Source organism: Rhinopithecus roxellana, chromosome 2 (genome assembly GCF_007565055.1).
Source record: "Rhinopithecus roxellana isolate Shanxi Qingling chromosome 2, ASM756505v1, whole genome shotgun sequence".
Taxonomy (NCBI): domain Eukaryota; kingdom Metazoa; phylum Chordata; class Mammalia; order Primates; family Cercopithecidae; genus Rhinopithecus; species Rhinopithecus roxellana.
In genome coordinates, this window is record NC_044550.1 from 98,811,626 (window position 1) to 98,837,950 (window position 26,325).

Genomic DNA, 26,325 nt, shown 5'->3' on the forward strand with positions numbered 1-26,325 from the left:
GATTTTTATGAAGCCTTGAAGAATGTTCAGAATTCCAGTCTTGCTCAAACAATGTCTCTCACCAGTCGGCATGATTCAGATGTTGAGTTTCAGGACAACCTGGGGATTTCTGGTTAGAGAAAAACATTATCCTGAAGTGTCTCAATGTGAAATATTTCCATGTATTTCCCCCTTTTTTCTTTCAGTCCAGAAGAAATGTGGAAGCGCATTTGTTTTCTTTAACATGAGGGAATTTGAAGTTGATTGCAATCTCCCTGTCCCTAAGCCCAAAAGAGAAGTAGCATTATTATGCTGTAATCAGGTCCTTTCTTAAATTTCTCCATTAGGTAGCATCTTGTTACATAACCACTTTATGCTTTTAAATCTGAATATCGTTGATAACAATCCCCTGACAGATCATACTTCCGGTGCCTAAGTTAGAAAATGAATGACCCAGACCCCCTGAGATGTTCTTTGAAGCATTCCAGAGGAAGGGGACACTGGAGGTTATCCAGTCACCCGTGCCTTGGGGCAAGACCACACTCAAGCTGTTCCAAAGAAATGAGGATCCCTTTTATTTTTCAAGTTTCCCCAGAGATGCAGATTCCATAGCCTCCCTAAGAAAACCCTCAGTGTTTCAACAGCATTAATGTTGTCATGGGAGAGTTAAGCCCACTATCAATGTACTTATTATTTAATTGACACTCTGTCCTTTGAGTCTTAGAAAATATCGACATCAAGGCCTTTCTATTGTACACCTGAAAGCTAAACTGTCTATCTACTTGTGTAAGAAACCATGAGGAAACACACTTTTTTGGAAACCTTACCTCAGTCTCTACCATCTGTTTAATGGGGATACCTGCTGTGCCAAACTCATAGTACTACTGGAAGGATCCAAAGAGATCACGTGTCAGGCTGCCCAAGGTATTATTTGTATCACCACTAAACCTGAATCTGGAAGTAGTTGTTTAAGCTACTCTATTACAGAAATAATAGGGATTTCTGAAATAATACTTTAATTATAAGCCTAGTTACAAATACAAACACGTGGTTCGTGAAATAATCACTTTAATGCTCACATAAGCAAACTATGTGTTAGCATCTCACAAAGCACCAGGGAAAAAATATTTCTCTGAAGATGCAGGACTTGCTCTGAAGAGCAATGGTAGAAAGCTATCTCTGTGGTTTAGCAATTGCAGATGCAGGGACTGGGTAGGTGAGGATGTAGGTGGCGACCTGCCTAACAGACGGAAGCCCTGTACAAGAGAGACACACATAGATCGAAGTGGTTCAGAAAGCCTAAGTGTGAACGAACCAGGGAAAGGGGACTGAAAAAGCAAGGTTATGACCTTACTCTCAGGTGAAGTGGAATTCAGGCCAGAAATTAACATAGTAAGAAAAGGCGCACTTTGTAATGCTAAATAGTGAAACTCAAAATGAGGCTACAGCAATTATGAATATATATTAAACCACACAGTAGCCACTGTATAAAGGAGGAATTACAGAAGATGAAAGAATAGACAGAAATGAAAACTCAGTCCATAATAAATAAGTCAACATATCTTAAGTTCAGAAAAGACATAAATAACGTAATAAGATATGTTATTCTGAAACAAACTGTATCCTGAAAATATCTCCATATTATCTAATATCATTTTTTCAAGTGGCCAGGAAACATATGAAAATCGACCATAGGTTAGGCCCACAAAGAAAGTCAATAAATTCCAAAAGATACAAACATTACAAATAATATTTTTTGTCACAATGCAATAAAACAAAAAATTGTTATCAAAATCTCAGTTATCAATATCAATACAGAAAATTCTAAATGAATACTGGCAAACAGCATTTACTAGCACATTTAAAACATAATTACCATGACCAAATGGAGCTTGTTGTAGGAATGCAAGAATAATTCATGGCCAAGAAATTTATTATATTCCATTAAATTAATAGCTCTATGGAGAAAAAAACAATATGATCATTTCCAAAGATACCAAAAAGAGCATTTGGACAAAAGTCAATAATCACACTTGATCCACCACACACCCCTCCCAAATAAAAGGTCTCCAAGAACAAATTATTATTTTCTTAGGACAATAAAATAGATCATTCTCAGCCCAAAGCCCACATCATGCCCTGAATCAATAGGCAATGGGTAATCACTGAAGCCATTTCCATTAAAATAAAAAATAAGACAAGAATGCCCACTATTACTACTGTTATTTAACATTGCACTAGACCTAATAGATAATGAAATTTGAACAGAAAAAGAAACTGAAAGTATAAACATTGGAGAGAAGATAGTTAATCTTTATTTTTAGATTATATTATATACTTAGAAATACAAGAAAATTGGGAAATATTTATAAACAATATGAGTAAGATAGAATGGCACACAATGAATACACTGTAATTAGTTAATTATATCCAGCTAGAAGATGTAATGAGAGAAAAGACCCCATTTACAATAGTAATAACAAAGATAAAATACCTATGAATAAACTTAATACGTGTCCAAGACACATATGAAAAAAACCGTAAAACATTCCCAAAGGACACAGAATAAGATTTGAACAGATAGAAAGATCTACCTTTTTCTTGGCTAGAAAGACTCGATACCATAAAGCAGTCAACTTTCTCTGTTAATTATTTAAATTAATTCTGATGATACAAATAGGAATGAGTTTCTATTATTGTTTACTCTGAAGTTTATATGGAAAAATAATAAGGAAAACTGGGAAACAGAAGAGCAATGAGAAATGATATTAAACTTATAATAGAAGTGATTATATATTAGATATTAAGTAAATATTAAAAGCATTGATATTTAATTGGTGTGGTGGTAGCATCCAAACTAAAAAAACCAACCAAGGAAATAGAAATGTAATGCCCATAGACTCAACTATACACAGGAATTTAATACATGATGATAATAGCATCTCAAAACAGGGTAAAAGATTATTATCATGAAGTAGTGGTGCTGAGGCAAAGCACAGGCAACAGAAGCAAAAATAGACAAATGGGCCTATATCAAACTTAAAAACTTCTGTGTATCAAAGGACACAATCAACAGAGTGAAAGGTCAGCCTATGTTACAGAAGAAAATAATTGCAAATCACATATCCAATAAGGGATTAATGTCCAGAGAGAGAGAGAGAGAGAGAGAGAGAGAGAGAGAGAGAAATTTAAATAATTAACAGAGAAAGTTGACTTCTTTATGTTATCAAGTCTTTCTAGCCAAGAAAACGGTAGCTCTTTCTATCTGTTCAAATCTTATCTTGTGTCCTTTGGAAACGTTTTACAGTTTTTTTCATATGTGTCTTGGACATATATTAAGTTTATTCATAGGTATTTTATCTTTGTTATTACTATTGTAAATAGGGTATTTTCTGTATATAGAGAGAGAAAGAGAGAGAGAACTCCTACAACTCAACAACAACAACAACAACAAACTGATTTTTACATGGGCAAAGGACTTGAATAGACATTCCTCCAAAGATGAAATTTACATGGCCAACATGTAAAAGACCCCATTTACAATAGTAATTGTAATTACAATAGTAATCCAACAAGCATATGGAAAGATGCTAAACATCATTAATTACTAGAGAAGAGAAAATCAAAACCACAATGAGATATCACCTAACACCCATTAAGATGGCTACTATGAAGAACACAGAAAGTTAACAAGTGTAGGCAAGGGTGTGGAGAAATTGGAACTCACGTGCACTATTGGTGAAAATGTAAAATGGTACAGCCACTATCGAAATCAGTCTCACTTCTGGGTACATAGCCAAAAGAAATGAAAGCAGGATCTCAAAGAGATATTTGCTCATCTACATTCATAGCAGCATTATTCACAATAGCAAAGAGGTGTGGGCAACCCAAACATCTACTGTTGGACTAACAGATAAAGAAAAAGTGGTGGCCAGGCGCCGTGGCTCACACCTGTAATCCAAGCACTGTAGGAAGCAGAGGCAGGTGGATTGCTTCAGCCCAGGAGATAAGAGACCAGCCTGGGAAACTTGGCAAGACCCCTGCCTCAACTAAAACTACAAAAATTAGCCGGGTATGGTGGCACACACCTGTAGTCCCTGCTACTTGGGAGGCTGAGGTGGGAGGATCACTGGAGCCCTGGAGATTGAGGCTGCAGTGAGCCAAAGTTATGGCACTGCATTCCAGCCTGGGTAACAGAGTAAGACCCTGCATCCAAAAAAAAAAAAACAGTGTGGTATGGACATACAGTGGAATATTATTCAGCCTTAAAAAGAAGAAACTCCTGCCACATGCCACAGTATGGATGAGCCTTTGAGGATATTACGCCAAGTGAAATAAAGCAGTCACAAAAAGACAAATACTGCATGATTTAATTTATATGAGGTATTTAAAGTAGTCATTCATATAAGCATGGAAAAGAACAGTGGTTGTCAGGGGCTTGGAGGAGGGAGAAATAGAAAGTTGTTCCATGCTATAGCTTTCCATTTTGCAAGATGAAAAGTTCTGGAGATCTTTTGTACAACAACATGAACACACTTAACACTACAGAACTGTACACTTAAAAATGATTGCAATGGTACATTTTATGTGTTTTTTAAAACTAATATTTAAAAAATTATTCTTTTTGAAAGTGGTAGTGGGGCAACTGGATCATTAATAATGAAGTAAGATCCATCCCTTAATACCTTATACACTAAACCAGGATAAAATATAAATGAACTGGCCAGGCATGGTGGCTCATGCCTGTAATCCCAGCACTTTGGAAGCCTGAAGCGGGTGGATCACCTGAAGTCAGGAGTTCGAGACCAGCCTGGCCAACATGGCAAAAACCCATTTCTACTAAAAATGCAAAAGTTAGCCAGGCGTGGTGGCATGCACCTGTAGTCCCAGATACTTGGGAGGCTGAGGCAGGAGAATCGCTTGAACCTGAGAGGCAGTGGTTGCAGTGAGCCAAGATTATACAATTGGACTCCAGCCTAGGTAACAGAGTGAGACTCTGTCTCCAACATGCATATATAGATATATAGATATAGAGATATATATGGATCAAATATCTAAATATCAAAAATAAAATCAAAGAGTACATAGGATAAGATAGGCCTATCTATGACTCATTTAAAAATTGATAAATTCAATTAAATAAAAATTGGAAATTTTTTTTAACGTCGCAAGATATCATGAGCCAAGTCAGAAGACAAATGGCAAAATAAGAAAACAATCTGAAGCTCCTAACGCAAAGGGATAATCTCCTTAACATACATGGAGTTTCAAGAACTCTGAAGAACAAGACCAAGAACCCAGTAAAATATGGGAATAGTATATAAACAATAAGGCCACAACAGAGGAAATAGAATTGGCTCTTAAATGTATAAAAAACTTGCTCAACTTCACTCAAAACCAGAGAAATGCAAGTCAAAACTATCTTGAGACATCACCTTTCACCTATCAGATTGGCAAACACCCAGAAGTTTGATTGCACATTTTGCTGGCAAGGCTGTGGGGAAACAAGTACTATTTAACATTGTTAGTGGAAGTGTAAATTGGTTCAGCCCTTTGAAAGGCAACTTGGCTGTATTTATCAAAATTTGAAATGTAAAATCCAGTAATCCCACTTGTGGGAATTAATACTGTAGATATACTTGCACAAGTGTAAAATGTCATGTGTGGACATTTGTAACATTGTTTAATAGCAAAAGATTGGAAACAAGTCAAATGTCTATCAGTGGGATTCTGATTGAATAAATTGTGATGCATTTATCCAAGGGAATGCTATGCCACATTAAACATAAGCATGTTTACTCTGCACTGATATGCATGTAAGTCTCATCACGTCTGTCCTCTTTTCAAGCCCCCCCAATGGCTGGCTGTTGCTCTGAAGGTAAATCCTAAAATACTTAACACTGGTTTACATGGTCCTACACCATCTGGCTGTCCTGTCTCTCTGACTTCATATGACATTCTACATCTCACTTTCTCTGTTTCAGCCACATTGTCCCCTTTGCTGTTCCTCAAATGTGCTAGGCATGGTGCCTCCTTAAGACCTTCACACTAGATTCTTCTGCCTGGATCACCATACTCTCCAAATAATCCCAGTGCTCACTTACTCCCTTACCATGATCAAGTCTTTGCTCACACGTCACTGTCTCAAGAAAGCCGCCCCCGGCCGCTCCATTCTAAATTAAAATTACCCTGACATTCCCAACGCCCATTCTCTTGCTCAGTGTGTTCAACTGCTCTTATTATGTCCTAACTCAACACAGAATTCTCTTGTTTAGTATGTTTATTTTCTGCCTAATGTGTCCCCTACCCCAGATACAAATACCAAGGGACAGAAACTTTTATCAGCTTGTCCCCTCCTGTGTCACCAACATACATAATAGTCCGTGGCATGAAGTAGGTCTTCAACAGGTGCTTGTTTCCAAACAAATGAATTAATGAACATACAATGTGGAAAGGACTATAAAGTGTATATATATTTAAGTGAAGAAGTAAGGCGAAGTCAAGTTATTGTTCTGCCGTTTTTTTTTTTTTTTTTTTTTTTTTTTGAGACTGAGTTTCACTCTTGTCGCCCAGGCTGGAGTTCAATGATGTGATCTCGGCTCACTGCAACCTCTGCCTCTTGGGTTCAAGCAATTCTCCTGCCTCAGCCTCCCAAGTAGCTGGGATTACAGGCGTCCGCTGCCATGCCCAACTGATTTTTGTATTTTTAGTAGAGACGGGGTTTCACCATATTGGCCAGGCTGGTCTCGAACTCCTGACCTCAGGTGATCTGCCTGCCTCAGCCTCCCAAAGTGCTGGGATTACAGATATGAGCCCCTGTGCATGGTCCTGCCTATAGTATTTTTAAGAAATAAAGAAAAAGAGTAAGAATGTATTTAGGCCAAAAGAAACTTGGAAGTCTATGGAGAAAACTATTATCAGTGGTTACCTGGAAGGAGATGCATGGACTGGGCATATGGGGAAGAGTGGTAGAAAGGAGACTGTGGTGCATGCACTTTTATATAAATTATATAAATGTTCTACTTATTCAAAACTTTAAATTATAAAAAAAAAAAAAAAGCTGATGTCAGCTCCCAAAGATTGTCATTCAGTAGTTCTGAGTAGGGATCAGGGGAATCTGCATTTTCAACAAGCTCCCCCACCCTCCCATCCCTTCCTGGGTGGGGTAGATCACCATCAAAAATCACTGTCACCACTACCTCTCCTGACCCCAAAACGCCACAAAACGTGTAACATTGGGATAGTTCTCATTTGGAGCACAAGCAAATGGGCAGGCACATCACAGAAACAAAAGGCAGAGTTTTCCGTAACATTTGACACCACTAATAGCTGCCACCCAAAAGGTAGCCTACTTGTGTGGAAGAACAGCAGAAATTTCATCTACCCTTCAGTTTCGTCCCCACAAGCAAGCAGGACCACTAAAAGAAGTGTCCTCTCTGTCTAAGACATATATATATGTTGGGTGTTTCGACGAAATTTCAGACTTCTAAAACATTCACAGGTTTAGCGAAAGTAGTGGGAGGGGCTGCCTCAGATTTCTGAGCTCATGGTGATCATATACTGAAACCCTCCAAATGTTTCCTTCTACTTTCACCTTGGCATTTTAATTAATAAAATGTCCCTCCTAACTCACAGAGGAAAGATCTTTCTAACAACCCTTGCTGTAGATGAGAAAGGTGGTAAGGACCTGAAATGTGTCTTAGCAAGACTCACCCAACAGGGCCACCCTGCTTCACTGTGATGCCTTTCAGATGAACAGAAGTATTCGGCTCTTGTTATTCAATGACCCTAATAAAATTTTACAACTGAAGTGTAGAGGAAAAAAAATAAATAAAAAGATCTAATGACATACAAGAAGGGACTGAACTTGCCAACCCCAGAATATTTTCAGTCTGAAAAGTAACCTCGTCCTTATTAAGTTTACATTGATTCCCAAAGAGGGGAAAATTTAATAAGGAAGAAAAAAATTCAGTATTTCATGACTCACCACTTCCTCAGGATAATAAATATGAACTAAAGATATAGACACTGAACGCTTTTAACATTTTTATTTTCACTTAAAAAATACTGTTTGCACTATATTATCTATCTCTCAAGATGATTCTATTTCCGGAACACACTTTTTGATATGGTTTCTAATTCAAAAATCTGTCACATCTTTGATATTTCATAGGCTCCATTAAAATTAATAGCTTCATGGGTCCTTTTTGAGTTTCTTCCCTAAATTTTCAAACAGTTTGTGGTCTCTTTCTCAGACTGGCCAATGACAAGCAGTTCTGGGACTGGAGGATGGAAGTAGTGAAATAATCCTTAAAATTGTGTAAAAATTAAGCACTGTCTGCCAGTGGGTTTAGAGTTGGCAACAGATAGGTCTTTATTAAATGGTTGGTTTTGTTTCTCCTATTGTTTCTCCCTAATATCCGTCCGTGTGGTAACTGAGTCACTATGACATAATGCCTCAGAGAAAGACTGCAGGACAACCAGACGTACACATGTTCATCCCTCAATGAGTCGCAACCTTGGGTCTGTTCCCTAGACATCGGTGGAAAGACTTGATTAATGGCAGACTTGTTCAACATAAAAAAGAACAAAGACCAGATTTATTCTTGGCATTCCTTTTCCTAGGGACTTTATTTGTAATGGGGTAATTAATTTATGGCTTTGCAGTAAGGCGGCATCAGAGGGGCAATTTAACTCACAAGAGGTAACGGAGATGGAGAGTACAACTGAAAGATACCTTGCGTGGAAGGCTGTAGAAGGAACCTCAAGCTGGACGTTGATTTCTTTTATCAGTAATACAAATTCATTACTAGCTGCCTCTTGGATTTCCCCCTTGAGAGCTGCAACATTTCCTAAACGAACAGAGGTCTTTAGGGAATGCCTCAAACCATGGCTGAATGGGGAGTGGCTTTAGAAATCGCGAGTGGAACGTGCCTGTTACCTTCTTGCAATCTCCCCGCCCCTGGGCAACGCAAAAGCCGTCCTAAGTGCGATAAGGGCATGGAGTGAGGGGAGTTATTTCTGGACATTAGCAGCATTCCTCCCCAGGACACACCCTCTCCCCCTCCCCAGCAGCCCTGCTCTCTGACACACTCCGCGCACACGCGCCCCTCGGCGAGACGCGGCGCACTCGCGCGCTGCAGACGGGTGGCCTCTCACTGAGCCTGAGTCGTGGCCGCTGCGCCGCCAGGAGGCTTCCCGGGAGCCGGCGGGGCCCAGGACACGTCTGGAGCGCAGCCGGCGAGGGGCCGGCCTTTCGGCAGCGCGGCTGTTAATTTTCTTCGTTGCATTCTGCAAACTAGATCGCATTCAGAGCCCAGAAGTTGCAAGCTGGGAATAAGCGAGATCTGAAAGACCCCCAAGAGGAGCTTGTTTGGGAGTGGGGGCAGACGGCGTTTTGTGCCCAACTGGTAAGTGGCAGCATTAAATCTATGTAAACATGCAGGAAATAAAGCTTTGCAGCGTTTCCAGGCAGTGGCATGCAATTACTCATGCGAAGAGTACTGTTTGGGGTGTTTAGTTGAAGTGGACTCAGAATACCGTGTTCCATCACGGTTTTCCTAATCCCTTCTTCGGACTCCTCTTTGGGTGGGGGCTGGCGGGGGCGGGTCCTGCTCCGCGGGACTTGTCTGTTGTTAGAGTTGGGGTGGGGGAGGGGAGAAAGGCGTGAGGTTGAATAATCTTTCTTACCCCCCTCGCCTTTTTTTTTTTAATTAAAAAAAATTGATACTTTCAGAGAAGTTTCTCTTTCATGTGTTTAACTTGCCTGCGGAGGTTTGAGCCCAATGTGTTTTTATTTTTTCTAATTACTTTGTAATCGGCTCCATCCTCGGTTGAAATAGAAGGAAACTTTCACAAAGCAATCAATTTCTGACAGCCTAAGAGCTGCTCGGTTGCTGAATGAGGTCTAGCTGGAAACGCTTTGTTTCTTTCTCACAAGGTTTTGGTGATTTTTTCCCATGAGAAATCTGGGCGTTTTCACACCTGTTGCTCTTCAGTTGCCTCAAAATTGTTTGCTTGTTTGTTTTCTTGGGTTTCACTTGATTGCAGTTCTTTGTCTAACAAAATCCAATGCTACTTTCCCGGTTCTCCTTCTCTCCCTTTGGACGGGGTCCCTGTTGTTAGCATTCAGTTGGCTGTGGTTCTTAGGGAACAAGTGGCAGGCAGAATACAATAGGGAAGAATGCATTCCTGATGACTCCTCTACCATGGAAAGACTGAAAAACTGACATTCTCCATTAGTTTTTATGGAAAGCATTGCTGACACTTTTATAAATATTCAATTTTGGTGAGTTCCTGAAATTATTTAATCCAGAAGTAACAGCATGACTTTTATGGAGAGAGTTCCCCTAACCTATTTGCATTACAAGCATAGAGACCCTGGCACCTGAACACTCCCAGGATGCTGAAGTCACCTTTCGCTTCACTGGCAGGTAGGCTACTGACAAGGAAAGGGGTGATGGAATGTGAGGAGAGGGGCAGTGGGGGAAGCCCCCTGAGAAGGGGGCTGTCCTCCAAGGACCAGCATGTTTTCAGCTTTCTGATGAGGATATTAGAATGTAATTTAACATCCTAGTAGGTTAAGTTGAATTCCTGTCCAGATGATGAAGAAGACTTTCTATCAGCCCTTCTCACACTTCCAAGTGGAGCTCAATGGAATACTTGTTTATTTCTGTTGCCGATAAATCCATGGGAAATCTCTGCTGAACCCAGCAATTTTAAAAAAGCAAGTTCCAACTTATAATTGCCCATATAATGGCAAACAGGTTATTTTCAGTAACCCAAGACTCTTACGTTTCCCCCCATGGTTGTTACAGAGGTTACATGAAGATGTTATGAGCATGCATTTGAGCTTACCCACCCCCAACTGAAATGGAGAGTTATCCTTGGGTGTCTGATGGAAAATATTGTTGCCAGATACCTTAGGAAGCTATAAAATAACATGTTTCTGAAAAGATCATAGCTAGTAGACATGAGTGTCTATAGCTATTATATAATTTTTCATTGTTCCTCTAGGAAAGAGACCTACTTTGATCACTATAGTGTTTACATTTGTTGTTTATTTGTTGTATGGTTTTGCTGAGTCTTTTTTCTTTTCTTTTTGCTATTGAAAGTCTCCCTTCATTTAAATGAAATCACAGACTAGAAATAGTAATGATTGTTCTCTAGGGCTAAAATTAGAAACTACAGGAGACTTTTTAGGCACATCCCTCTTGTCTCATGGAAGGTTCTGCAGTTTTCTTTAAAACTCCCACTTAAGCAATTATTGTAAGATGATGTTTACTCTCTAAAATAACATTTTTATTTGGACACTTTTTTCCATCAAGCTTTAATCGTACTTTGCCAATGTATGTTGAACTTTGTTTCTCTGAGATGCCTAAAGGCACATCCAATACATTTACCATCCCTTCAAAGTCTGTATACTTAGCTCTTTGAGCAGTTTCTTTAAAAAAATAATAATAAATAAACAAAAGCTCCAATGGCACTTGCAGAAGACAAGACTGGGTCCTCTGATGTGATGGCAGATGGCAGTCGCATGAGCTTTGTTTATGCTCAGAACAAGCTCGGTGTCTCTTAAATTAATCATGGATTGAATAATTCATTTCTCACACCTTGGGCTGCACCTAATCTTCAGCTATACATTTAAAGATAGGTTATGATTGAGGTCTGGTTCACTTGGACGTCCTTTCAAAGCCTATCAAATGATTTCACAGTTGGGTCATTTCTCATCGTAACACGTATTATAAAATGTAATGACATAAACTTTGAGCTCTCCTGGCTTTTCCATTTCCAGGACGGGCTTCAGTGACCTTCCCATTTGTTGGTCGGCCCCAAAGATGGTGGGGCTAATGGATACAGTGGTTTTTCTGTAAATGTAATTAAACGTGCCTCTGCCAGCTGCCTGTGGTATTTGGGAATGTTTTCGTAAGAAAAGCTGTTCTTCGACTTTATCTGCCCACTGTGGTTTGTGGCATGTTGTGCTATTCTGCAGCCTTGCAGTTTTTTTCCTGAATGATTGGTCTATGATGTCATGTGCTATCTCAGCGCGGAACCTTTTCAAGGCTTTGCTGGGGTCTGTGTGCCTGAGTGAGGGGAGTGGAGGCTCCCTCAGAGCACACTTGGTAGCGACTCCCCGTCTACTCTAGCACATTCCATCTCCTGGAGACCAAAGCCACCAAATGATTTGCGGTCAGAGTGATTTGGGGCTGGTTAGAGATGATTTAAAAGGAAGGTTATGGGCATATGAAGTATAGGGTAAAGAAAATATATTTTACTACTTTATTGAGACCACATGGCTCCAACTTGAACTTTTTTTTTAAACATGGAAATTGTTGGCTGAACTAGCTCTCAGTGTTTTTTCCCTTTTTTTCTTTTTTATTGCTCTGAGCGAAGAGCTGTACTCCCTATTTATTATATGCTTGACCTCCCCATTATTTCTGAAAGTTTGAAAAACTTTTTATGTTTAAAGAAAACAGGAAAACATAGGATTTGTCTGTTGTTCTCTTCAAGGGCCAATACCATTGCCAGAGAAGAGACCCAATTCTCTCCAATAACGGAAAGAAGGTTTCTTTCTCATGTCAAGCTTGGGAAGCCATCAGTTATGAAAGAGACAAGGGCCAGTCTGTCCCAGGGTACCCCAGGGCCACAGCATATCAGCACTGGCAGTGCATCCATGTCACTTGTTGACTGGGAGAGATGGTTTTGCTCAACCTCCTAAGAGTTCAGTATACCCTATGATGAATAATGGGGCCAAATAAAGCATGGTCGATCTTTTCCAATGCCAGAATGGTGATGATAGGGCTCAGAGACCAGGGGCTCCTTCTCATTAGTGGTCCATGGGAACACATAACACTTGGGTGCAACACTTCATTTGTGAGACTAAGCAGCCATCTCCTGCCTCTCCTATGTGGGCTACCACAAATTGGCACAGTAAACCACCTATTACCACTGAACAGGTTCCCAAATCTCTGTCCAGCATGAACTTAAAGTATCTATTATCACTTCACTCTGTGGCTCCGGTTCATCCTATTTCAATCCTCAAGGCATATGCCATAGTCTAACAGTCCATTACAAGCTATCAAATAGCCAGCTCCAACTTGCAATTTGGTGTTATGACACTAGCTAGAGAAGTGCCATGGAAAGCGTGCTTGTGAGCATGGCCAGTCCCTTGGCAGCCATCAACCCTGGGTCTGAGGGCCATGATTGTGATGTAATGGAAGGCTGCATGAGATCTTCCCACCAACCCTTCATAGTTGCTGGTCTGTGATCCATCTGAGCCAGCCTGGATTCCTACAGTTTGAGTCTGTGTGTGTGTCCAGGGATTTAAAGGAAAACATGTGGAGACCAAATTAGTGTGTACCTGATGAGAAAATCTTATAGAATTGGAAAAATGTCAAGAAGGCAACATTGTATGATGGAAATCAAACTACATTGGAATTGAGGATCCTGGTTTTGCCACTATGTGACCTTGAACCAGCTATTTAATAATGCAGCATTGATAAAACACTATTATGTTGGATCATTTCCTTCCTAAATATGACATGTGATCATCAGAACCACATTTGGAAGCAGGTGGGGCAGGTGGCACTATTTCCATTCTGCAAGTATGGAAACGAGCTCTAGAGGTTACTGACTTGCTCAAGGTCACAAAGCATGTGAGTGATAGAGTTTGACCTCAAACTCAGAACTTCTGCCAGACACGGTGGCTCATAGGCATCTGCCTGTAATCGCAATATTTTGAGAGGCCAAGGCAGGAAGATCACTTGAGGCCAGGAGTTCGACACCTGCCTGGGCAACATAGTGAGACCCCATCCCTTCAAAAAATAAAATTAGCCCAGTGTGGTGGTGTGTACCTGTAGTCCTAGCTGCCTAGGAGGCAGAGACGAGAAGATCGCTTGAGCCCAGAAATTCAAGGCTGCAGTGAACTACTATTGTGCCACTGTGCTCCAGCCTGAGTGACAGAATGAGATTGTCCCAGAAGATAAACCAAAAACCCAGAACTTCTAACTTCAAGTCTCATGATCTGTCCACTGTAGCAAGCAGCCCCCACAATTCTCAACCTCTATAGAACTCATTCTCCTCATTTGCAAAAATGAGAGATTTGGCCCAGAAAATTACAGGCCATTCCAGCTGAAAATTCTGTGTCTGATGAATCACTGGCTGGAAGGGACTTTAAGAAATCACTTAGTCATATTCCTTGCTTCTAGAAGGACTCTATCTAAACTATCTTGAAAAGAAATATCAGCCCTTTTCTTACAGTCTTAGTGCAGAAAAGAGCCCCAGAGAGTGTCCAAGGACATTTGGGAATGAGAAGGAAACGAGGAGCTACAGGGCCAGTGCTCGGCAGGGTGATCCATCTCTTGGACTCGGAAGCAGTGAGTCTTGCCTCACTGGATGTGAATGTTCAGCCCTGAGATCAATATCTGAAGTAGGAGAGGAGAGTCACAAGCATGCTTTGTTGGTTAGAAAGAATTCTGTAAGAGAGATCAGAAAACTGGTAACTCTGTGAAGAGGAAAAAAAGAGCTAAGTGACTCAGTAATGATCTTAAAGTTTATTAAGGACTCCTAGAGAGTGTGATGACTATAAATCAGTGGTAATGTTTCTGTTTAAAGATAGAAATGGCAGAATCCTGTTCATTCAGCAGGTGTGACAAGCAGAAAGCTGTGCTGATCTAGACTTACTTTGCTTGTATTGGGGTTGGTGGCAGAATGGGAATGAAAGGGGCTTTGCCCTGAAGACGGTGCCTAGGAGCCCCACTCCAGTCTTCCCTTCTCTCTCAGCACAGGTCTCAGCAGGCTGGTGTACCAGTTAGTGTCTAGTAACCTTTCTAGAACAAGGGACTACCAGTAGACAACTACCAGCAAGCACATCAAGTTGCAAGTTCAGTCTCACATTGCTCAGCTAACCTGGTTATAATTTTAAAAACTAATCTGTCTCCATGTTCTTCCTATGTCACTCCCGTGAAATAGATGTTACTTTATATTAAAAAAAAAAAAAAAAGAAAAGCAGTGACTGAGATCAGAAGACAAGTAATTATCAGTAATTATCACAACTCTACAACTTACTGAGCTTGGACAAGGCATTTCCTACTCTGGGTCTCGATTTCTCATCTGTGAAATGGGCTAACAATAGCCATTTCAAAGTTAAATATTTCTGAGGATTAGCCAGGCGCGGTGGCTCATGCCTGTAATCCTAGCACTTTGGGAGGCTAAGGCAGGTGGATCACTTGTGGTCAGGAGTTTGAGACTAGCCTGGCTAATATGGTGAAACCCCATCTGTACTAAAAATACAAAAATTAGTCGGGCATGGTGGTAAGTACCTGTAATCTCAGCTACCCGGTTGGCTGAGACAGGAGAATCACTTGAACCTGGGAGGTAGAGGTGGCAGTAAGCCAAGATTACACCTCTGCACTCCAGCCTAAGTAACAGAGTGAGAATCCATCTTAAAAAAAAAAAAAAAAATTCTGAGGATCAAATGGGGGAACATAGATGAGCATGCTATGTAACAGTTTGCATCATTATTAATAGGAGTCCAATTTCAGGCTTTTCTATAAACCACAAGGTCACAGATGTTTCTTTTTATTCTGCCTTAATTCCATTCCCAAGCCAAAATCAGAATCACAGCAGTTTATCCTCACTTACTATGTGTCAGGCACATAATCACCTTTAATCCTCACAAAAATATTATGAAGTAGATATATTACCCCTATTTTATTATCTGGAAACTATGTTCTAACAAAGATAAGCATCTTACCCAAGATCACATGGCTACTAAGTAACAGAGGCAAAACGGAAACCAAGTCTGTCTCACCACAAAGCTGTGCTTTGAGACCTTCAGGACTCTGAAGAACTGGGACCCTGTCCTACCTGAGTACAGCCCTAGTCCTCTTGGTTTCAGTTTGCAGTTGATCTGGCAGGCCTTCAAGGGGGTCTCCTCAGCTGTTCTGAGTCTATATCAGGTCGTTTGCTTAGTTCCTTAGCTAAAGCTTCATCTTAATCCATAGTTTAGTTCATTCTGGCGGCTATAATGAAGTACCATAAACTGGATACGCTATAAACAACAGAAGTTTATTGCTCACAGTTCTGAAGGCTGAAAAGTCCAAAGTGAAGGTGCCGGTAGATGCAGTGTTTGGTGAGGGCCCACTTTCTGGTTCATAGATGGCGCCTTCTTGCTGTGATCTCACATGTTGGAAGAACTAACGAGCTCCCCTGGGCCTATTTTATAGGCGCACTAATCCCATTCATGAGGCTCTACCCTCATAACCTAATCACCTCCCAGAAGGCCCCACTTCCTAAATACTATATGAATTTGGGGGAGTGGGGGGTGGGGCATAAACATCCAGACCATAGCAATCAGCTTACCCCGATTCAACTTCACCATCTCCTCTCCTTTTCCTGTCCTTATTCCTGGGTGGCTTGCTGACCCCTCTCACGTTCCTCTCTCACTCCACACATTCCTCTTTGGAAGATCCTACATTCTCTTCCCCACCTTTCTCTCAGAAGCAGATACTTCCCCATAAGGATCTTGTAGCTCTCCCCAGTTTTCCCAGCCCATGACATCAGCCCATCAAGCCTAGATCAAATGCCAGTTTCCCCAGCATGTTTACTGTTTTTCCTTTTACTGGAAATACATTTTAGCATGTAAAATACAGCCTCTATATTACTTCTGAATATCACAGAATGTGAATTTTCGAAACTGTGAAAACCACGGAAGTCGTTGGTCAGTTGCCTTTATTTTTTAGATGAGGAAACTGAGGCCCAGATAAGTTAATTTACTGCCCACAATTATAGCTGTAGGCCAGAGCTGGAGCTGATTCCAAATGCAGTCAGTATTGTTGCCAAAATCGTTTAAACTGGGCATGTTATTGTGTCCGCATCCTCCAGTCTGGTGTGGCCCCTTGGTAAAAGTTTGGAAAGGAGTTTCGCCCTTGCCACAACAGCCTGATTGGACTCTGACTGTGAATCATAAGAAATGTCTTCTTTTACTTAACATACTTCTTTTCCGCTGAACTTAAACCTGTTCACTCCTCAATAGGCTACAAAGAACTATTGGCCACTCATTTTTCTTTTTTTTTTTTTTTTTTTTTTTAGATGGAGTCTCGCTCTGTTGCCCAGGCTGGAGTGCAGTGGTGCGATCTTGGCTCACTGCAAGCTCCACCTCCCAGGTTCACACCATTCTCCTGCCTCAGCCTCCCAAGGAGCTGAGACTACAGGCACCCACCACCACGCCCAGCTAATTTTTTGTATTTTTTAGTAGAGACGGGTTTCACCATGTTAGCCAAGATGGTCTCAATCTCCTGACCTCGTGATCCACCCGCCTTGGCCTCCCAAAGTGCTGGGATTACAGGCGTGAGCCACCGCACCCAGCCTGCCACTCAACTTTAATTCATGGCCAAGAAGAGTTAAGTCTCCCCTTAGCTTGCCTGTCTTTTAGGTTAAATAATAGCAGATCTTTTTGCTTTTTCTCACAGTTCTTGTTCTCCAACAATTTCATCATCTTTATTTCTATCTGTTGAACTATATCCAAGTGCTCCATGCCTCTCAAACTGTGAAGTCCAGAAGTGGACAAAGAAGTCTCATGAAGGTATGAGAAAGTGACGATGACCTCACAGTTCCTTCAAACTGTGCTTCAGTTGGTGCGGCCAACTTTCACGCTCATGTTTCAAGAGATAGTCAGGCCTCATTGGCTCATGTTCAGCATATTATCCTCATTTGGCTGGACACTGCTTAGCCTGTGTTTGTGATAATGATCGTTTCCTCCATGCAGCATCCAGAACTTTTCCGATTGAGCTTTTTTCCCTTTGTTCCTGACTACTACTCCAATTCATCAACTCATTTGGGACTCTAATCCTATTCTTCCACCTCTTAATTCTTAACCCCAGCTACTGTGTCAAGTAGCTTAGCACATTAAAAGTCCCTGGAATTCACCCCTGAGACTTCTGGCCCCTCAAAACACTTCTCCTTCATGGCTCCAGGATTGGATAAAGCCAGTAGTCCATCTCCCAGTACAGACAAGGCACTCACACAGGGTTATAAGTTCTGGATAAAATTAGAGATCACCAGAGAGCCTTTCGAGAGGCATGAAGCTAAGGATCATTACATGGGTAGATTCAGAGATAACTGACCACACTCAGACCTAACTTGGGTATGAATGTGGGAGTCTCCAAGATTTTCCTTTGGCTCAGAAATGTGATAATTATGAACATTTGCATTTATAAACCACTTATCTCCATTAGCATAAGCTACACTTATAATGATATTACATTACCCCAGTTTACAGATGAAGAAATTAAGGGTCAGTGAGGTTAAGGTCACACAGCCAAGATTAGAACTCATGTTTCCTGTCTTTAAATTTTTTGAACTTTCCTGTATTTCAGCAGGTTTTCAAAATATTAGAATTCCTAAAAATTCCATGTGTGACTTGGGTAGGGTGCCTTTGAAAAATAGAGATTCCAGGCTGGGCGCAGTGGCTCATACCTGTAATCCCAGCACTTTGGGAGGCTGAGGTGGGCGGATCACGAGGTCACGAGATCGAGACCATCCTAGCTAACACAGTGAAACCCCATCTCTACTAAAAATACAAAATATTAGCCGGGCGTGGCAGCATGTGCCTGTAGTCCCAGCTACTCGGGAGGCTGAGGCAGGAGAATGGGATGAACCCAGGAGGCAGAGCTTGTAGTGAACCGAGATTGCGCCACTGTACTCCAGCCTGGGTGACAGAGCGAGACTCCATCTCAAAAAAAAAAAAAAAAAGTAGAGATTCTAGGGCCCTGGCTCTAAGACATACTGATTGCTTAAGTCTGAGTGGAGCCCTGGGATCTGCATTTTAATAAGCACAGCAGAGGGTTTTGAGTAAATCTCTGCAGGCCATACTTGAAGAAACCCTCTCCTAAACTATGCTGTCTAGGCCAGGCCCTTTAAATACTACAGATCTACCTTTGCCCCGAGATAAAGCTGGCACATAAAAACCAGCCACAGAAACCTCCTGATCCAGACAGTAGCTCAGAGGGCTCCCTGATGACCCTAGACCCAGGACTGTGGTGCTCATAGCCTGCCACCAACCCTGGTTCAGTCCTGTTTTTGTCCTCTTCAGTTTTGCTGACTGGTTGAACTCCCCTCTTTTGAGTACTCTGCTTTGACTTCCCACTCGGGTCTTAGATACTCTCTCACCCCTGATTATGTCGGCGTCGGCTGCTCCAGATCAGAAAGCCTGTCTCCCTAAGGCCTTTCCAGATGCAGCTGTAAAATGGATCTGAAACCTGACTCATGAGAGAGAATCTGAAAACTTTATCTGGGGAACTTTCTAATCCCGTGCACCCCAGCTGGGCAACATTTACAAACTGCTCTGAGGAAAAGCTTCACAGCCAGTTTCCCCAGAGAGGCATTGTGGTTCTTGCAGTCCTACTAAACTAAGTTTACAATCTATTGTTCCTGAAAAACCAGATACTCCAGGAGGGCAGATAGATGACTAGGGAATGGGCAGGCACAATGAGTGTTGATTAGGCATGCACAGTACACAGGCGCTGCACTGATTCCTTTTCATGAGTTGTGTCTTCTCCTTTCACCCATAAGGAGCACAGCCAGGATGGTTTCACTTGGTGCCTGCTGTCTACTCTCAGGGCACTTAGGGATTGTGTGTGCCTTAGATTACAAACACAGCCCTGCTACCTGCACATCCCTTGGTCTTTCAGGATCACAAAATCTGCAAGTGATCCCTGGCTGGATTCTCTTATGTGTGTTTTATCAAGGAACAAGTGGAGCCCTGATGAAGAGTTTTTAGACTCAAAGCAGACTAACAGAATGTTTGAAAATTGACATGGGACACAGCCGAACTCCCAGTCTTGGTAGACAAGTCCCACTCACTGTCTCTTCTCTATTCCCTTTTCCAAATGCAGGAATCTTCTTTTTTATTTTTATTTATTTATTTATTTATTTATTTATTTATTTATTTATTTATTTATTTTTGAGACAGAGTTTCACTGTTTCGCCCAGCTGGAGTGAAGTGGCGCGATCTCAGCTCACTGCAACCTCTGCCTCCTGAGTTCAAGCGATTCTTCTGCCTCAGCCTCCCGAGTAGCTGGGATTATAGGCACCCACCACCACGACCAGCTAATTTTTGTATTTTTAATAGAGATAAGTTTTCGCCATGTTGGCCAGGCTGGTCTTGAACTCCTGACCTCAGGTGATCCACCCACCTCGGTCTCCCAAAGTGCTGGGATTACAGATGTGAGCCACCACACCTGGCAGGCATCTTCTACTCAATAGGCTTGACTCTTCCTGCACTTTTTCAGAAGCAAATCCAACTTGTGATAGCAGGGCAACACACAATAACATATGTTGGCAGCAAATCCCAACACAGTGCGAAGAAACTGTGCTTTTCCTGTACCTTGGTCTCTACTATCTTGTGACAATCTGAAGAGAAATTCCCAAACATAAGTCTCCTGAGTGATTGTCAGGTGTATACTTTGCTTTATTGTTAGCAGATGTGAAAGCTCTTTGAGAAGATAGCAAAGTATTTGGAGCTGGAGGGAAAGGGGTGTTTGGAGCCTTGTTAGAGACCAGCTGTAGAGTCTTAGAATGTTCTCCATATAGGAAGGCTTACATTGTGCTGAAAGAAACAGTTGCCTGTTGGGTTATAACTTGGCGAGTTATGTAATGATACAAATGTGGGACGACTTGTTAAAGGATCTGAGAGCATTATGGCAGAATTCTACACCCTATCCTTAATTAGATCAAGTTAAACTAAAAGGGAAAAAGCAGTCTGGTTTGCTAACCACAGTGGAAGTATTGCTTTCGGGTGGAATTCATATCCGGATTGCGTTGTCTGACTTGAGGATAATACACAGGAAGCAATTTGGAGTTTTTCTTTCTTTTGGTTTTGATATTTCAGTTACAAGGAACTTGAAGTCTAGGAACTGACTTTGCAATGTTAACAGTTATCACAGCCAGCTAAGCAAAATGTGCCTGTTTAAGATCTTGCTGTTTATCATAACACGAAGTATGCTCTGTGCCGTGTATGACTTCCAATACACATGTGTTAGTAATTACTACCAATATAAGCATCTACCCAGCCATTAATCAAGGCACCCAACACCTCCTGCCAATGTACTTTGAAACTTTATCTGCTGAAAAAGCAAAATTTCCCTCTGCTAATGAACACTTTTAGGAGCGCAGGCTGGTTGAGAGTGTCTGAAGCATTGGAGTGACAGCTCCAGTGAACTCCCATTTGTGATCGCAGGTGACCTAGCAAAAACTGCGAAATATAAGCACAGTTCTACATTTTAGTTTCTCCTGAAGATCATCTGTTTAATAATAGCAGTTGGCCTTTACTGAGCCCTGATCAAAAGTCTCTTAACATTTTTTTTCTCCTTTAATAATCCCAGGACATAAGGTCTGTTAATATCCCTACTTCCTGGTTAGGAAACTGAAGCTCAGAGAGGCTAAGTAGTTTGTGAAAATTCATTCATGGAGGAAATGACAGAGCCAGGGTACTAATGCTGGTGTGCCTGACTCCGGAACCCGTGCTTCTTGGAGTCCGTTCTTCTTTCAAAACCACTTGGTGCCTCCAAAGAGAAAAATGGTTTGGTAATTAGTCCCATTTGCTTCCAGTGATGAAGAGGAACTCTTTGGATGTTGATATCTTCTTTTTTTTTTTTTTTTTTTTTTTTAATGGAGTCTCCCTCTTGTCATCCAGGCTGGAGGGTAGTGGTACAATCTTGGCTCTCTGCAACCTCTGCCTCCCGCGTTCAAGTGATTCTCCTGCCTCAGCCTCCCAAGTAGCTGGGATTACAGGCGCCTGCCACCACACCTGGCTAATTTTTGTATTTTTAGTAGAGACGGGGTTTCAACATGTTGGCCAGGCTGGTCTCGAACTCCTGACCTCAACTAATCCTCCCGCCTCGGCCTCCCAAAATGCTGGGATTACAGGCGTGAGCCACTGTGCCTGGCCGGATGTTGATATCTTTCAAACATTTGTTGAGGACTGACCTTGTCCCAAGGGGTTAGACAGACCGTATCACTGAATCCACCCAATAAGCAAATAAGGTATCTTGTAGCATCTCTGTTTTACTGTCAAGTAACCACCTGTTCTGTCCCATCATCCAGTGTTGCCCCTGTGGCCCGAAGGGTTGACCAACTTTCTGTTCAAGTGGAGTATGTAAATAGGACCGAAAAGCCATGTGGTAGTTGTAGGAGAGAGGGCACAGCAATGGAAGCCCAAAAATGTGGTTCTCATCCCAGACACCATCATTCATGATAATTCTCTTTTTTTTTTTTTTTTTTTTTTTTTTGAGACAGGGTCTTGCTCTGTCGCCCAGGCTGGAGTGCAGTGGCCGGATCTCAGCTCACTGCAAGCTCCGCCTCCCAGGTTCACGCCATTCTCCTGCCTCAGCCTCCCGAGTGGCTGGGACTACAGGCGCCCGCCACCTCACCCGGCTAGTTTTTTGTATTTTTTAGTAGAGACGGGGTTTCACCGTGTTCACCAGGATGATCTCGATCTCCTGACCTCGTGATCCGCCCGTCTCGGCCTCCCAAAGTGCTGGGATTACAGGTTTGAGCCACCGCACCCGGCCGATAATTCTCTTTATCTCCTCTGTACCTGTGTTCCTTTTTCGTGCCTATAGTATTTCCTGTAACTAAAGTGGAAGTGTTATCTGAAGTTTCATGAAAATAGCATATGCATCAGAAATAGGGAGATATCGGCCGGATGCAGTGGCTCACGCCTATAATCCCAACACTTTGGGAGGCCAAGGCAGGCAGATCACTGGAGGTCAGAAGTTTGAGACCAGCCTGGCCGATATGGTGAAACCCTGTCTCTACTAAAAACACAAAAATTAAGCAAGCATGGTGGTAGGTGCCTGTCATCCCAGCTACTCAGGAAGCTGAGGCATGAGAATTGCTTGAACCCAGGAGGTGGAGGTTGCAGTGAGCTGAGATTGTGCTAGTGCACTCCAGCCTGGGTGACAGTGTGAGACTCAGTCTCAAAAAAAAAAAAAAAAAAAAAAAAAAGGCAAAAGATACTTTTTCTAATTCTGGATCTTCCACTAAATATCAGTATTCAAATTATGTAAACTTTCTGACCCTCAGTATCCCAATCTGTAAAATGAAGGCAATAGTACCCAGCTCTAAATGTTGTTGTAAAGATTAGATAACACCTATGGTGTGTGCAGTACAGTACCTGGTATGCATCAGTAGTAGTGCCCTTTACATGTCGCTTTTGTCCCTCTTCTCAACTCCCCACCTCGCCATCCATATTAGTAAGTAGTGCTTACAATACAGATAAGATGGGGTGTTTGTGAACAGCCTTGTGCCATCCACAGTGTCACTTATTGGGCTGCAATAATATGTAGTGGTTAAACTCTTTGAATCCCTTTAAGTAGACTGATGAAGTTGAAATCCCTATTCCACCATTTCCTGTGTGACTTTGGCATAGTTATTGAATCTCCCTGGGCCTCAGTTTCTTCTTGCTTTAAAATGGGTCTAACAGTAGCACTTCTCTCGTGGGGTTTCTGAGAGGGCTGAATTCGTTATATACTACATTCACTTAGAAAATACCTGGCCCAGAGTGAACACTCATTCGATGTTAGCTGCCATTATTATTATTTATTTATTTATCTCTGTGACCTCTTGTAAGCTTATTAAAGGAGCTGTGCAGAGTGAGACCATGAAACAGATTTTCTAGTGCAAACTGGGCCGCTCACAGGGGGCTCGTGCAGTCTGAGTGCTGACCTTGGCCCCATTAGCACTGTTCTCTAACCAACTCAGGCATGGGGCTGTAATGGGGATTATTGAAGTAACATATGGAAAACTCTTAGAGTTAGCTCTTGGGAGAGGAAAAAGGCACTAAATAAATACAAGGAATTATTAAAAATCAGGAGACGACCTCACAGGGATGCTGAGCCTTGTATGTTATTTGCTATTCTAAGAAGAAACTGGGGCAAGAGGCCAACTTCATCACCAGGTGACAAAGTGGTCTCCTGGCTGCTGTTCAAGGGACGGCAGCATGCAGCGTCACCTCAGCAGATCCCAGGCCATCACAGTCTCTTCCTGGCTGCAGGAAGCTCAGCTTTCCCACGAAAAAGAAGGGCTGGGTCCCATGCCAGATGCTATGCCTACTCCCTCCCATATCTTGTGCCCAAATACCCCTCCTTTGAGGAGAGCTGGGAGGTGGTATTCTAAGTGAGAACCTACCAAGTAGAATATTGATGGCAAATTCCCTCTGGTACTAGTGCAGATGACTTAGGGGCCACCAGCAATCTGCTTCCACAGCAGGACTCCAGTCCCAGACTGGGCCAAGCCGGGGCTTCGTTGCCAAGCCTTAACAAGTATGTGGAGAGCACACAGCTCTGTAATTCTGGAGATAGCAGTCCATCAGTCACTACTTACAACTTTACCACCCACCCCTGTGACATTCCTCTCTCCGGAACCAATCCTAACGCTAAAATGAAATATACTTAAAGTGGTCTCCAGATATCACTTGTGAAATGGTGTACAGGAGGCGTCCAAGAATGAATCAAGATCTGGCCCACAGCCACCACACAGCTTGGGGCCTCTGGTTTCCCCCTGATATCAGTGGCATAAGATTAATTTCTATGGCTCCAAGCAATGATTGCAGAAACATCCTATTTCTCTTTGCTACAAAATAAAGAATATCTTAGCCATGATGTCTTACACTATAAAGTCTTAGAAGATAAGGATAGTGTCTAAGTCTCATCACTCAAGAATATAGCACTTCATGACATGTACCTTTATTTATACTTTTCTGGTAACAATATAGTTTTAAAATACTGATGGCCTTTCCAAATAATGGTATAAATATGATCTCTCAATCCTCAAAACTACCAACAAATTTAAGGTATCTATAACACATACAACCAATACTTATGCATAAATATTATAAAAACATGGCCTACCTTGCAATGTGCATAGCAAAAAATAGTTTGGAAAAGAAAAAACGTAATTAAAAATTCCACCACTCAAAATTAAAAATAGTTCTCTTTCCTTCTTCAATCAGTTTCAAAGATACTACGTTAACCATCAACTACGAAAGAGACCAAACATTTCAGCAGCCTTTGAAACCTAGAAGAAGTCCTTACAAATGTAAAGATTAGACAGTAGAATATTTTCGCTGGCATTTAAGATTTTTGAAGGGTCTAGTTAGGATCTAGTAAGTTCTTCAGAAAGGTTAGGCTGACTATAAAGACAACACTGCAAAATACAGAAGATTCTCTAGCTCACTTACTACAATGGAATGTGTTTTTTCCTAGAGATCAGGATTAATTATTAAAATATTTAAAGCAAAAGATGTTTCTAAGTCTGCTAGGAAGACAAATCATAACAGTAGATCCCAATCATAAGCCTATGTGTAAAACAATCTCTTAAAAAAGAGGTGGCATGCGGCCGGGCATGGTAGCTCATGCCTGTAATCCCAGCATTTTGGGAGGCCAAGGCAGGCAGATCACCTGAGGTCAGGAGTTCGAGACCAGCCTGGCCAACTTGGTGAAACCCCATCTCTACTAAAAATACAAAAATTAGCCGGGCATGGTAGTGCACATCTGTAATCCCAGCTACTCCAGAGGCAGAGACAGGAGAATAGCTTGAACCCTGGAGGCAGAGGTTGCAGTGAGCAGAGACTGCGCCATTGCATTCCAGCCTGGGTGACAGAGTACAACTCTGTCTCAAAAAAAAAAAAAAAAAAAAAAAGAAGAAGCATGCATATTTAAAAGTAGTAAAGTAGTTGCAAAGAAAGTCTTGGCAGTTTTTCAGAGCTCCCTTCATGTAATCACTCTATTACAATGCACCCCTCAAGTTGAAAAGTTCCCATTTATTTAACATTTTTTAAAAGAATTAAATATTTTCCTTATTTGTCCAATTTGCAAACGTAAAACAAGGCTGCATCATTTCTCCTTTTTCCGCATCCTTCTTTCTGTCCACTAAGGTATTTCTCTGGGGCTGTTGAGAGCTTCTGAAGGTGATTTGATGTGAACTCCCTCCTGACTTCTGGTTTGTCTGCTTCTTATAAAGAGCTAGTATGCTCCAGAGAGCACCAGAGCCAGTTCTTACCCAGCAATCCCAGAAGCAATTTTCTTCTGCTTTTCTTACTCACCAGAGCCCTCCTGGGGTTTCAGACAAAGAAGCTGAGCAGTTTGAAGTAGCTACTAGAGAGAGAGGTTCATAATGGAATAGCAGCTTCAGGTTTTTAATCCGTCATTAGAAATAGTTGTTTTACAACTTGAGAGAGAAAAAATAGAAATCTATGGCATAATGAAGGGAAAAGAAGTGGGTCATGTTACTGTAGAGATAGACTCAAATTCTACATTATGTCATAAGTGAAAGCTTTTTTGGCCC

General features: G+C 41.7%; 1 protein-coding gene across 6 annotated transcripts in view; it reads left to right on the plus strand.

The window, feature by feature from the left end:
* The window catches only part of PALLD (palladin, cytoskeletal associated protein), a 434,423-nt gene that overhangs the window by 124,608 nt on the left and 283,490 nt on the right, over window positions 1-26,325 (plus strand). Inside the window, exon 1 of one of the 6 annotated variants that reach the window (XM_030918284.1) lies at window positions 9,112-9,389. The exons of the other annotated variants lie outside the window; for them this stretch is intronic. The gene's annotated coding sequence lies outside the window, so the exon portion shown is untranslated. Of the gene's footprint in view, window positions 1-9,111; window positions 9,390-26,325 lie in introns of those variants that run through there. 6 annotated transcript variants of the gene reach the window in all.